The 12,876-nt window shown below is 37.4% G+C and overlaps 1 long non-coding RNA gene across 1 annotated transcript in view; it reads left to right on the forward strand.

Moving 5' to 3' along the window:
- Window positions 1–12,876, forward strand: part of LOC124721258 — a 57,971-nt gene that overhangs the window by 11,933 nt on the left and 33,162 nt on the right. The window contains exon 3 of the long non-coding RNA XR_007006306.1: window positions 601–774. This is a non-coding gene — a long non-coding RNA (uncharacterized LOC124721258). The remainder of the gene's footprint in view (window positions 1–600; window positions 775–12,876) is intronic.

Below are 12,876 nucleotides of genomic sequence, written 5' to 3' on the forward strand. Positions count from 1 at the left end.
CAGGCAGTCATTTTTTCCTAGATACATTATGAGTGGAATAGGAAAGAACCTTGTTAATACTGGTATGTAGTACCCTCTGCCACACAATTACAAGATTATAGTGAACATTTGGATCATATCACATCACTTAAATGTTTAATGGTAATATTAAAATGAGATGAACATTGAAAATTTGTAATGGGTTTGTGGGTTATACATGTAGATGTAGACATAGATTCTGCACAGCTAACAGTGTACTCATTTATGAGAAGCATGGCTGTTCTGATGGCTCAGGAAGAATATCACAAATAGGGAGAGCTGCAGCACTGCTACAAATAAGCACCATAAAATATGCTTGTTGTCTGTATCCTTTTTATCCCTTTCCACAGTTTAGTTAATTCTGGCAATACAGAGTGGTTCCTGCACAATGTAGGATTAAAGACTCACTAAATGTGGTTAATTGGGGAATGGATAAAGTTTCAGTGAGTTACAGAAGGGGTTATTAAACTTATACCACACTATGCTACTGCAAAAGTCAGGAAAATAGTATTATTTAATGTAATAGTGAGAGAATTGTAGAAATCATTGCCCATAGGTGAACACTGAAAATTTATTTTTCAGGTGTGAATATTACCAGACTGTCAGCTTAGTAAGTCATGTTTGAAGAATACTAACAGGAATTCCTTACAGAAGTATAGAAAACTGGTAGAAGCTGAACTTGGAGAAGATCAGTTTGGATTTCGAAGGAATGTTAAACACGTGAGGCAACGCTGACCCTAAGACTTGTCTTAAAAGGTAAGTAAAGGAAAGGCAACCTACATTTATTGCTTTTGTAGATTTGTAGAAAGCTTTTGACAACACAGACTGAAATGCACTTTTAAAGTTCTGATGGCAGCAGGGATAAAATACAGGAAGCAGAAGTTTATATACAACTTGTACAGAAACCAGACATTAGTTATAAGAGTCTAGGGGCATGAAAGGGAAACAGTGCTTGAGAAGTTAATAAGTCAGAGTTGTAGCATGTCACAAATGTTATTTAATTTGCACATTAAGCAAATGGCAAAAGAAATCATAGAGAAATGTGAAGGAGGTGTTAAAGTTCAGGGAGAAGAAATTTAAACCTTGAGGTTTGCTGACGACATTGTAATTCTGTCAGAGGCAGAAAAAGACTAGAAAGAGCAGTTGAACAGGTTGGACAGTGTCTTCAAAGGGGAGTATCAAATGAACACTAACAAAAGCAAAACAGGGATAATTGAATGTAGTAGAATTAAATCAGGTGATGCTGAGAGAATTAGATTAGGAAATGAGACACTAAAAGTAGTGGGTGAGTTTTGCTATTTGAACAGTAGAGAGACTGATGATAGCCAAAGTAGAGAAGATATAAAATCTGGATTGGTAACAGCAAGAAAAGCATTTCTGAAGAAGAGAAATTTCTTAACATTAACTGTAGATTTAACTATTGGGAAGTCTTTCTTGAAGGTATTTGTCTGGAGGGTAGCCTTGTATGGAAGTGAAAGTAAAGTGTAACAGATGTGCCTTGATAACTTAAAAGGAAAGGTGATGTTCTCACGAAACACTGTTGGGTAAATTTAGAGAACCAGTACTTGAGGAAGAATTAGCAAATGTTGTGTTGCATACCTCACATAGGGAATCACGAGAATAAAGTAAGAGAGATTAGGGTGCATACAGAGGCATACAGGCAGTCATTTTTTCCTTGGTATATTATGAGTGGAATAGGGCAGAAAATTGTTAATATTGGTATGTAGTCCCTCTGACACACAATATGCATTAGTTTGTGGGTTATACATGTAGATGTAGATTCTGTGCAGCTAACAGTGTACTCATTTATGAGAAGCATGGCTATTCTGATGGGTCAGAAAGAATGTCATGAATAGGGAGAGCTGCAGCTCTGCTACAAATAAGCACCATAAAATATACTTGTTGCTTGAATCCTCTTTTGTCCCTTTCCGCAATTTAGTTAATTCTGGCAATGCAGAGTGGTTTCTACATATTGTAGGATTGAACACTCACTGAATGTGGTTACACAAATGTGTAGTGATGGCTTGCATCTACTGAAGAACCTAGAAAAGCTGAGAACTGAGAGGAAGGTTGGAGTCCCAATGAGAATCATTCTGCAACCCTTACCTTTGCATTTAAGTGCCTTCACTGGGGTTTTTTAAATCTCTGGTGCTTTTTCCCCTTCCAGATTTTGAAAATGGCAGCTATGCAACATCAATCAAGCAAGTACCAACTGCTATGCATAGTTCAACTTCAGGTGGTAGTAAATACACAGACATTTCTCATTAAGGTATGCAAGAAGTTCCAGTGAGTTACCAAAGGGGTTCTGAAACTTACACCACACTTTACTACTGCAAAAAATCAGGAAAATAGTATTATTTAACATAATGCTGAGGGACTTGAAGAAATCATTGCTCTCATAAAAAAAACACAAAGTTGTATGAGTTCATGAGTGATGAAAATGTAATCAGAACTACCACTCATGATGCAGAACTTCACACTCTTGAAACATTTTTGAGAAACTTGCTGGTAAACTTATATTATGAGGGTGTGCTGAAAAGTAATGCCTCCAGATTTCGTATGTGAAAACTCTGAAAGCTTTTTAAATAAAACAAATGTTATTAACATTCTACATCATTATTCTTCACACCTACATATTTAATATGTATTATTTTTGTAACAACGTGCTGTAAATGCAAAAACCTATACTATGTAACAACTGTAAGTTGCTTTATGAAGTTCTGTACCATATATTGCCAGGTGCATCACCTGTAATGGCTTCTTGTACACGTGAACTGCAAATTCCTACTGTTGGTACAAAAATTGTTTAAAAATGCTATGATGTTTGCAAAAGTCACCAATTGGTGACCATATGCTAAAAAAGATAATAAATAAATAAAATAAATTAATTTCTCAACATGGTAACCTTAGTGATGAACTTCTTTCTCCCTATGAGAGATCAGTTTGTTGATACCATCACTGTAGGCTGTTTCACTTTGCTAATGGAGCCACAATCTCACCTCCTCTGATTGCACTGCTTCATTACAATCAAAGTGAAGTTCCTGAAGGTGTTTTTTTTTTTTTTTGGGAACAGTGAAAATTGGATGGAGCCAAGTCAGGACTGTATGGAAAATGACTGATGGTGGTGAACCCAATGTGTTGGGTTGTCAGAGCATTCTTGTGTGGTCTGGCACTGTCATGCAGAAGGAGGGGGTGATACATGTGTGGACAAACTCTTCAAACTCAAAACTCAGTTACAGCATGCTGTTTCTCAAGCCCTGACATAGTTACAGTACACACTGCCATGTTATATGCTACAATTCGGACCCCTTTAACAGCAGAGGGCTGCAAATATGTGGAAGTGAAGAGTAAATATGTAGAATGTTACTAACATTTGTTTTATTTAAAAAGCTTTAAGGGTTTTCACATAAAAATTCTGAGCCATTACTCTTTAGCACACCCTTGTATGATGTAAGTTACGATTTCCGAAGATGCTACAAGTGGCAGTGTTCACTACCATAGCTTTGCTGGTAACAGATATAGTAATGCCTAAAGAAAAGTTGAGTGTCTTTAATGCTGAAATGGTATAATACTGATGTAGATGAGTCAAACAGAGGAAATGCAGCACTCCACTCTATAATAGTTGTCAGCCCCAAGATACATGATTGTCAACATAGACACCCCTAAACCCAAGATAAAATGGGAAGAGGTACAGTAGTAACTGCTAAACCAAAATTTAGATGTTCTGACAATTGGGATGTACTTCCCATAAATGTAATCTTTGTAGGTCAGTATGCAGCTAACAGGCCCAAATTCAGTATTACTGGTCAAGTTAAGAGTACAAAACATTCAGACTTTTCTAGAAATGTGATCATGATTTTAAGAGAAATACAGATGACAGCTCCAATTGGGCATTGAATTAAATTCAATGGTGACAAGTTATTGTGGGGCATCGGGACCTGAAACTGGATTTCCTGCTTTACATGAGTGGTTCCTTAACTGCTTCATCTATCCAGACATGCCTCCCTTCCAGTCCAAATTCTCAACTTGGCGCATACTACACATGTAGCCTCCACCATTCATTATCCTCACTGACTGCAGTTTTACGACATTCCTGCAAGAGTTCAGACATATTGTGCATCCACACTGAAGTTATACTTACAAGAACTGCACATCAGATCAAAAAAACTTACAAGTCCAGTTTGTTTGTCTCAGAGAGGGACATCCAGTTACATTGCACTCGACCCCCACCCCACCCCCTGTGTCGGTGGCAGGGGGCCATTTTATTTTATTTAATTAATTAATTAATTTATTTATTTATTTATTTTGCAGATTACGATTCTACAGCAAAATCTACATATGTTTTATATGTTCTGCCACATATGGTGCTATAATCGGAGGATAGGACAGGCCAGTATTTCGTAACTTCTAATTGGAAACCCCATTTGCAACATAGTATTCCTCCACACACAGGGTGGGTGGGGGGTTGAGTATTGATATTATTGGATGTCCTCATCTGAGATAAATAAACTGGAATTATAACTTTTGTTGATCCAATGTGTAGTTCTTGATATATTTGAATGTTTTCAGTTAAAATGAACATGCTGTATATTATGTTCTGTTATACATGTCCTTAACCACTTTGGGTACTTGACCGTGTCATCCTTCCAACCCAAACACTCGACTTGCCACGTACTACACACGGAGCATCCACCATCCATTATTCTCATTGCTCACAGCTTTACTTGAATCCTGCTTGAGTTTTGACATAGTGTACATCTGCATTGAAGTTATCTTTACCATCAAGGTGCATTTATATTATTGTATGTTTGGTGTCTGTTATGTTGGACATCTCCGATAGAACAGATACCATTCTTATACTGTGGATGATTTTAAGAGAAATACCAACGTCATGTGTAGTTGGCCATTGAAACTGGCCTTACATAAGTGGGCACCTTAACTCCTCTAGCTATCTGAGCATGCATCCTTTCCATCTCAAATTCTCAATGTGTTGCACACCACACATGTAGCATCTGTCATCCATTTTCCTCATTACTGGCAACTTTACCTGACTCCCACAGGAGTTTGGACTCAGTGTGCATCTACACTGAAATTATCATTACCATCAAGGCAACCACTGGCAGAAAGCAGGAAATCTGGGTTGGAGTCACAGTCCAGTATGGATTTTCACTTGTTGCCATTGAATTTAATTCAATACCTAATTACGGCTGAGATCTGTATTTCTCTTAAAATCATGTATGTGTATATGGCTAGTATATTGTAGAGGTAGATGGGTGCATTTCTGTTTAGGTTCTACAGACAAAATTACCAAACTGTTGCAAACCACTTTCAAATAGCAGAGAAATCCAAATAAACAACATACACAGTCCCCTAGTCTCAAATCTCCTGGTGGAACCAAAGCTGGTGCCATGTTGGGTAATGCACTGATCTCTCATTGCAGAGGGGAGACCTTATTGTTGTTGAGATGTTAACCTCCAATCTTTCTTCCTATCTAGAAGTATGGCTACCACATTACATCATGTTAGCCAGCATGGAAGTTCAAATGGCTCTGAGCACTGTGGGACTTAACTGCTGAAGTCATCAGTTCCCTGGAACTTAGAACTACTTAAACCTAACTAACCTAAGGACATCACACACATCCGTGCCCAAGGCAGGATTCGAACTTGCGACTGTAGCGGTGGCGCGGTTCCAGACTGTAGCGCCTAGAACCGCTCGGCCACTACGGCCGGCCAGCATGGAAGTGATATAGGAAGGAGGGTTGGTTATAGAAAACCTGAGATAACAAACACTGCCAATCTGTGTGTGTCAAATAAGTATTTTTACACTTTTTAGGAGAAAGCAGTGATGATTTTTAAACAGTTTGTAGAGTTATTTGTTTTGTAAATAATTACTGCCTTCTTTTGCTGCACTGTATTTTATTTCTGCCAGATGTATTTCACCTTTTTCACTTTAAGGCATATCCCTAGCTATTCAATATGAAAGGCCCTTTGGCTGCAGTTCCCATTATGTAGCACACAATTCTGATGGGAAAGGAACACCTGTTATTCGGAAACCATGTCACATTCCACATCACTTTAAAACAGGAGTGGAATAATACATTGTATAGCAACTACATGACAGCATTATAAAGGAAAGTAAAGAACGTGAGGCCAATCTGTACTAATAAAACTTTTTAAGGTGACTTTTTATGGCTGTTAAGGACTTTGGAAACAGAATATTTGCACCACCAACTGTACAATTGTGTATTTATTGTCTACCAGTTTTGGTTATAATAACCATCTTCACTGGAGAAAAGTAATGTACATCAGTAGATCAAAAATATAGTTTTTTCAAATATGACTCAACCAAATGTAGAGCAGTAGAACATACATAACTATTGTAAGAGTCTATCTGAACATAATCCATATAAACATGCTGTGTATTACCACAGTTACAGTAATGTGTACTTGCTGAGAACTTCACGGTTACTAACTGATACATTATTATTTTTAAGTGTGAAGTTCTCACCAAATATAAATTGCTGTAATTGTGGTAATGCAAAGCTTGTTTATATAGATTATGTTCAACCAAACTCTTCTGGCTGTTATGTATGTTCTACATCTGGTTGTGTCATATTTGACAAAAAAGTATTTTTGATCCATTGATGTACATTGTTTTTCCCTTGTGAAGATGGTTGTTATTGCTGAACTTGTAGAGAATGAATATACAGTTGTACAGCCGATAGTGCAAATACGCTTTTTTCAAAACAACGTATAGTACATGCACACGATAAATGAGTGTATGGAGCCAATACCAACCACTTGTGATCATATGTCTGAATAAATGTGTAAGAGGTGATGATTTGATTTGATTAGATTAGATTAAGTTTTCGTTCCATATACCCAAAAAATGAGGTGATTCTCATTGGGTGTGGAACATGTCAGAAATTATAACATAAAAACACAAAAGATTTGAATATAATACTTACTACCCTGATCATTTGTCAGGAGATAGTCGAAATAGGTTAACACAATGCAGTAAACGGGAACAGCTAATATTTACAGAATCAACACAGTGTCAGAATGAAACACTGTTATGCACTATTAATAAATTTATCATACACAAAATACCTAATCTTGATTGTTGTGACCAAGTGCTGTCAAAGCTGAAATCCAACAGATAACTTCAGCATATTTTAGCCAGTCTGGAAATGTTCTACTGATAAGAGATTGATTGCACAAATAACTTAAGATTGAACTCAACTCGCATGAGCACTCTTTGATTAACTTTGTTGATATGTTATCATTTCCACTGGAATACTTTGATTTTGAGGATTTTATGATGGATGCTACTTCTTTGGGAGATATGAGTGTCATTTCCATTTCACTGAAGTTGTTTTTAAAGACTGGTCTCAGATACTCAATTGCACTGCTCACCAAACCTGATAATCCCAAGCTGTCAATAACAGAAATGAAGTACTTGTTTAAGAGGTTTGCAACTCTACATGCATTTGTTACCAAAGTCTCATTTATTTTTAGAGCTATCTGTACCTCTTCCTTTTTGGCCCCATCTGTCTCTGTCTTCACAATATCCCATACAGTTTTTAGTTTGTTACCTGATGTAATTATCTTTTTCTCATAATAAAGCTGCTTAAATTTCTGGATTACTTGCGTCAACATTTCGCAGTGTTCTTTGTAATACATTACAATTCAAACATCAGAGCTGTTCCTAGATAGTATATACAGTCTCCTCTTTGTCCTACATGATATCTTCATTCCTTGCGTAATCCACAGTTAATTTTTGATTTCTGTGTGATTTGAGTTACCTTTAGGGGAAAACAATTTTCAAAAGTGGACACAACTTTATTAATGAATGCTTTGTATTTTCCATTTGAGTCCGATGTGTTGTAAACATCTATCCAGTTCATGTCTTTGAGCAATTTCCTGAATTTCTCAATTTTTGACTTATTTATTAATCTCCTGTACTCAGATTTAATAGATTTTTTTTATCCTGATAAGTTTCAACATTTAACACAAGATGCTGCATGTCATGTTCAGATAGCCCATTTACTATTGGTTTTGTGATATGACTTTTTTCCCTAGATTTGTCTACAAAGTTATTAGCAATAGCAGTCTTAGCTTTTACATATCCTAGTAGCAAAGTTCACAGTAGGAACTAAATTGAATGATAGTGTTACTGACTGCAATAATTGTTCACTGACAGACCTTTTCAATAAATCCACATTAAAATCTCCAGCAATGTTTATCCACTTTGTAACATTATTTAGACCCTAGATAATCTTGGACCATGCCTTTTCTTTGCCACTATGGATTTATATGCGTGTTGTCACCAGTTGGAGGTGGGCCCAGAGGATCATCTCGAAACCATGTTTATAATATTCTACAGACACTTTCAGTAATCTAGGGAGCCTTTTGGGTTAAAAAAATACACTAGTGATATTCAAGCATCTGGCAGACAAATTTTTACTGAAACTAAATCTTGTGCAAAGCGTGGTGTAACTTACTTATTTGCTTACTTACTTAACCGGTAATCAGGGCGTTGCAGATCATGCACTGACCTGAAAAACTGTCTGTAACAGTCCCGGTCCTGTGCATCTCCCTTCCAGTTTCCTGTAAATCCTAATTGTTGCAGTCTTTCCATAGTCCATCCTTCCCTCTTGTTCTTGGTCTTCCCTGAGGACACTTTCCCCTCTGACGTTCTTACCGACACTAGCATCATCTGTCATCTTTGCAACGTTTCCAGCTCATTTTAGTTGCTTAAGCTTTGCTTTTTGTGCAGTATGGGCTGATTTATCATAGCATATATTTCTTCTTTTTTTTTCAGTCTTGTTCACCCTCTCCTTCCTTCACTAGCCCAAAAATCTTTCTCAGGATCTTTGCCTTGTGTACCATCAGTTTTTTTTTCAATTGCTATTGCTGTTAAAAAATACTTTATACTATGGGCAGCCACAGTTGTGGAAATACATTTGATAAATGAAGAACCACACCAGCTTTTAAATAATCCCTTATTGAAATGACCAGTTCTTCAATTTATTGCCGCATCCTCAGGTACACATCTTAGTAGCAAAATGGGGGAAAAATAAAATAAACAATATTTTCTATACTCCCAGTTTAAAAACGATGTATTAAATAACAGATAAAAGTACTCACAATCAAGTCAAGTTATACGGATGACCCAACATTCTCAGTCAAATCAAAGTAAGACATTCATCAAAGGAACAGTAGTCAAGTAATAAAATCAGCAGAATGATGGAGTTGACCTCTCCATATTGTAAGGGATCCTATAACAAAAAATGTCAAGGGAACTGATAGGGTCTAAAATCAAAGGTTTGGAAATGTGGGATTAAAATGAATGTATTTAGAAAAATTCACCATTGAGAGAGCAATATAGTGTGGAATAGACTTGTGTGGGAGTAGAATACGGCGGTATCCAGGCAGAAAAACATATCACATAAAAATGGTGATAAAACAGGAAACCTGATATAAAAATAGAGCCTTAATAGCCAATAAAGACAGGTCGAGGGGAAATCAGATACAGAGAAACTGACTAACCAAAAGATGGTGAAAAATGGAAGAAGAAAAATATTAAGGAAGTTACCATAATATAAACTCAGTGGTCACATAGCTGGAACCAACACAGGCCAGAAACGGTGGAACCCTAAGCACACAGGAACAAAGAAATGACCAGAAAGGCCAGTGCACATAGGCTAGGTAATAACTGATATCACACGAGCATGAGAGAAACAGTAAATGCTATAAATGATTGGGCAGAAAAAGTAGGGTGGCATCTTTACGTAGCTGATAATACAAAGGTGGCAAAATAATCAAACCCGGAACATGAAATGATCTTGATAGAAAATAAAAGACATTAAATGTAGCTAATAACCATCAGCTTAATTAAAGAAGATGAGAGGTTTAAAGGAATCTCAATAAGAGAGGGAGTTGGAGGAAAATAAAAAAGGGATTGGATAATGAGGAAAGAGAAGTGAACCAAACATAAGTGGGAGGGGAAAAAAAAAAGGAAATAGGTCTGAATTTTATATGAACCGATTGTGAATACTCTTATCTGTTATTTACTACATTCTTTTTTTTTAACATGGAGTTTAGACAATATTGTTTATTTTAATTCTCTCCCCCCCCCCCTCCCCCCGCCCCCCTTTTGTTACTTATATATATATATATAAGGATGCAGCTATAAGCTGCAAAACTTATCATTTCAATAAAGGATCATAGCTGGAGTGTTTCTTCATTTATTGAGATGCTATTGATGTTACTCAATGTTTCTATGCCATATAACAGTACTGGTATAATTAAGTGTATGATGTGCTTTAATTTTAACTTCTGTTGAAATTACCCTTAATTTCATGATTGGTTTTAGGTTGTAATATTATCTGAAATCATTAATGATTCATTGGCCAATTTCTAGCTCAACATTATTCCTCCAGTTGAAATATGATCCCAAATATTTAAAGACCTAACTATCTTCAGTGTCATCTTTTCCACCTGTAAATCCCCAATCACAATGTGGTCATCCTTCTACTTACTTTCATCACTTTTCTGGGTTGATTCTGGAGCCCACATTCCCTGCACTACTGCTCGGGTCCTCTATGGTTTTTATCATTTCTTCACTTGACTCTAATGTAGCTACCATATCATCTGCATATAATAACATCTGTAGATGCCCATTCAAAGCAATGCCCATTCCTAATCTCAAAGACACTTATGCCAAAGCAACAGAATGGCGAAGAGGTGGATGTTGTGATGTGGACCAGAACAAATGAAGGGGGTGACAGATGCAGCAAAGTAGGCGATAGATGAAAAGAAAAAGAAGAAAAGAAATTGGTTTAATCAAACATGTGAGGAAGCAGTAGAAGAAAAAAATTGATAAACAACACAAACAAAGAAAATAATAGTGAACAATACATGAGAATGAAATGAGAAGTACAAGAATAATGAGGCAGAAATTTGATTTTCATGCTCAAAGAATAGCACATGAGAATTGTATTCCTCACAGTCACATTGTATCTTTGCGCTATCTTAGTCTGATGAAGTTTATTTGCCTCAATGTATTGTTGTGTTGCTCTTACTTATTTGTTTCTTCCAGTACTGCATTTGTAGTTTGATTTTCCCAACAAGTAGTAAGTGATCTGTGTCCCCATCTGCTCCTCTATATGACCTTACATGTTCTATGCACTTCTTATGCTTCATGTTGACTGTTGTACTAGACAAAATAATGCTCATTGGTACGGTTTTGGGCTCTTAGCTATACTCATGGAGGGGCCAAGTTGGTACCTACAACACGTAAAATATTAGATCTTTTTATTGTAATATGAACAAGACAAAATACTTAACTTTGATACAAACCATGCCCACACTAATGTCATGAGTATTTATTACTGTCACAGAACATAAATGTATCACTTGATACAAACCATGTCCACACTAATGTCATGAGTATTTATTACTGTCACAGAACATAAATGTATCACTTGATACAAACCATGTCCACACTAATGTCATGTGTATTTATTACTGTCACAGAACATAAATGTATCATTTGATACAGAACAAGATACTAGTATCTTGTCACAGAGTACAACTGACTATAAACTTTTGTGCAGAGTTCTGTCTAACACAATTGCTGAGTGGGCTGAGCTGCTCTATACTCTGATATAAGTAATCGAGGGGATGCAGTGGTGTATGGAAACTCTTCTGGGTATGTCTGTGCCACCATCTGTCATTCATAGTTGCTTCTGGCAGCACCTATGTTTATTTGTGGTTCTGTCACAACATACAAATCTTGCCATGGCACCTCACTCTTTGCACGACACCACATTCTCCCCTCTGTCATGTCCACCAAACCTCTGCACCATCGCCTCATAGTGCTGTGTCGCATGATGTCGACAGGGGAGGGAGTGGGGGAGGTCTGAAGCCAGACTTTTAGATGAGAAGACGGAGCATAATTACAGCCAATGGCAGCTCCCTGTCTGCACCTTGATATCCACCTTGCAAGTGACTGGGAACACTGGCCAAAAACCGACCACAGGTTGTGTGCCCACATCAAGTGATACAGATGCCGAGAGTGGGAAGGCAGCAAGGGAATCTTCTGGGGTGGTGTGATGGCTGTCTGGTGCTGATGCCTTCATGGCCATCACCACAGGGTGCAGAATGGGTGCCGACATTAGTGGCAGTGGTAGCTGTGGATTTGGCGGTGGTGGCTGTAGCCACAGTCTCCATGGGCACCACTCTGGACAATGGAACCATGACTGATATAGAGGTGGAGATGGCTGCTGCAGTAGCATAATCATAAGAGTGACGTAGCTGGTTCTGCTGATGTCAGTGTAGTGCAGTAATGACACAGTGCTCCCAGCACTGCTTCTTGCCAAAAACTTTAAAGAAGACTTCATCTTGTGGCTCACATTTTTTATGCCCCAACAGATTGAATTGTTTCTGTGGTGGCCACAGAAGATGAAACAATGCACCGTACCTTGTTCCATCTTCTTGTCATGTGGCAAGTAGGAGGAAAGAAAAACTTTAAGGCCTACTCCCATGTGTGGGAAGAACTGAATTTCTCCATGTGACTTTTGAATCTGCAAATGAATCATTCAGCTTCACTGGTAGACTGAGGGTGAAAAGGAGCAAAATCACATGGTGTATGCCATTGGTGGCACAAAACTGTTAAAAACAGCTGATTTGAGTTGTAGTCCATTGCCTGAGACAAGGACCTCAGGATGACCTCAAAGATAAAAAAAATAGAAGACTTGCTGTAGTGGAGGATGTAATGGGGACAACAAAATGAAATTTACTGTGTGCATCTACCATCAAAAATCATCACATATTCCAGAATGGACTGGCAAAA

This window comes from Schistocerca piceifrons, chromosome X (assembly GCF_021461385.2).
Source record: "Schistocerca piceifrons isolate TAMUIC-IGC-003096 chromosome X, iqSchPice1.1, whole genome shotgun sequence".
NCBI lineage: Eukaryota > Metazoa > Arthropoda > Insecta > Orthoptera > Acrididae > Schistocerca > Schistocerca piceifrons.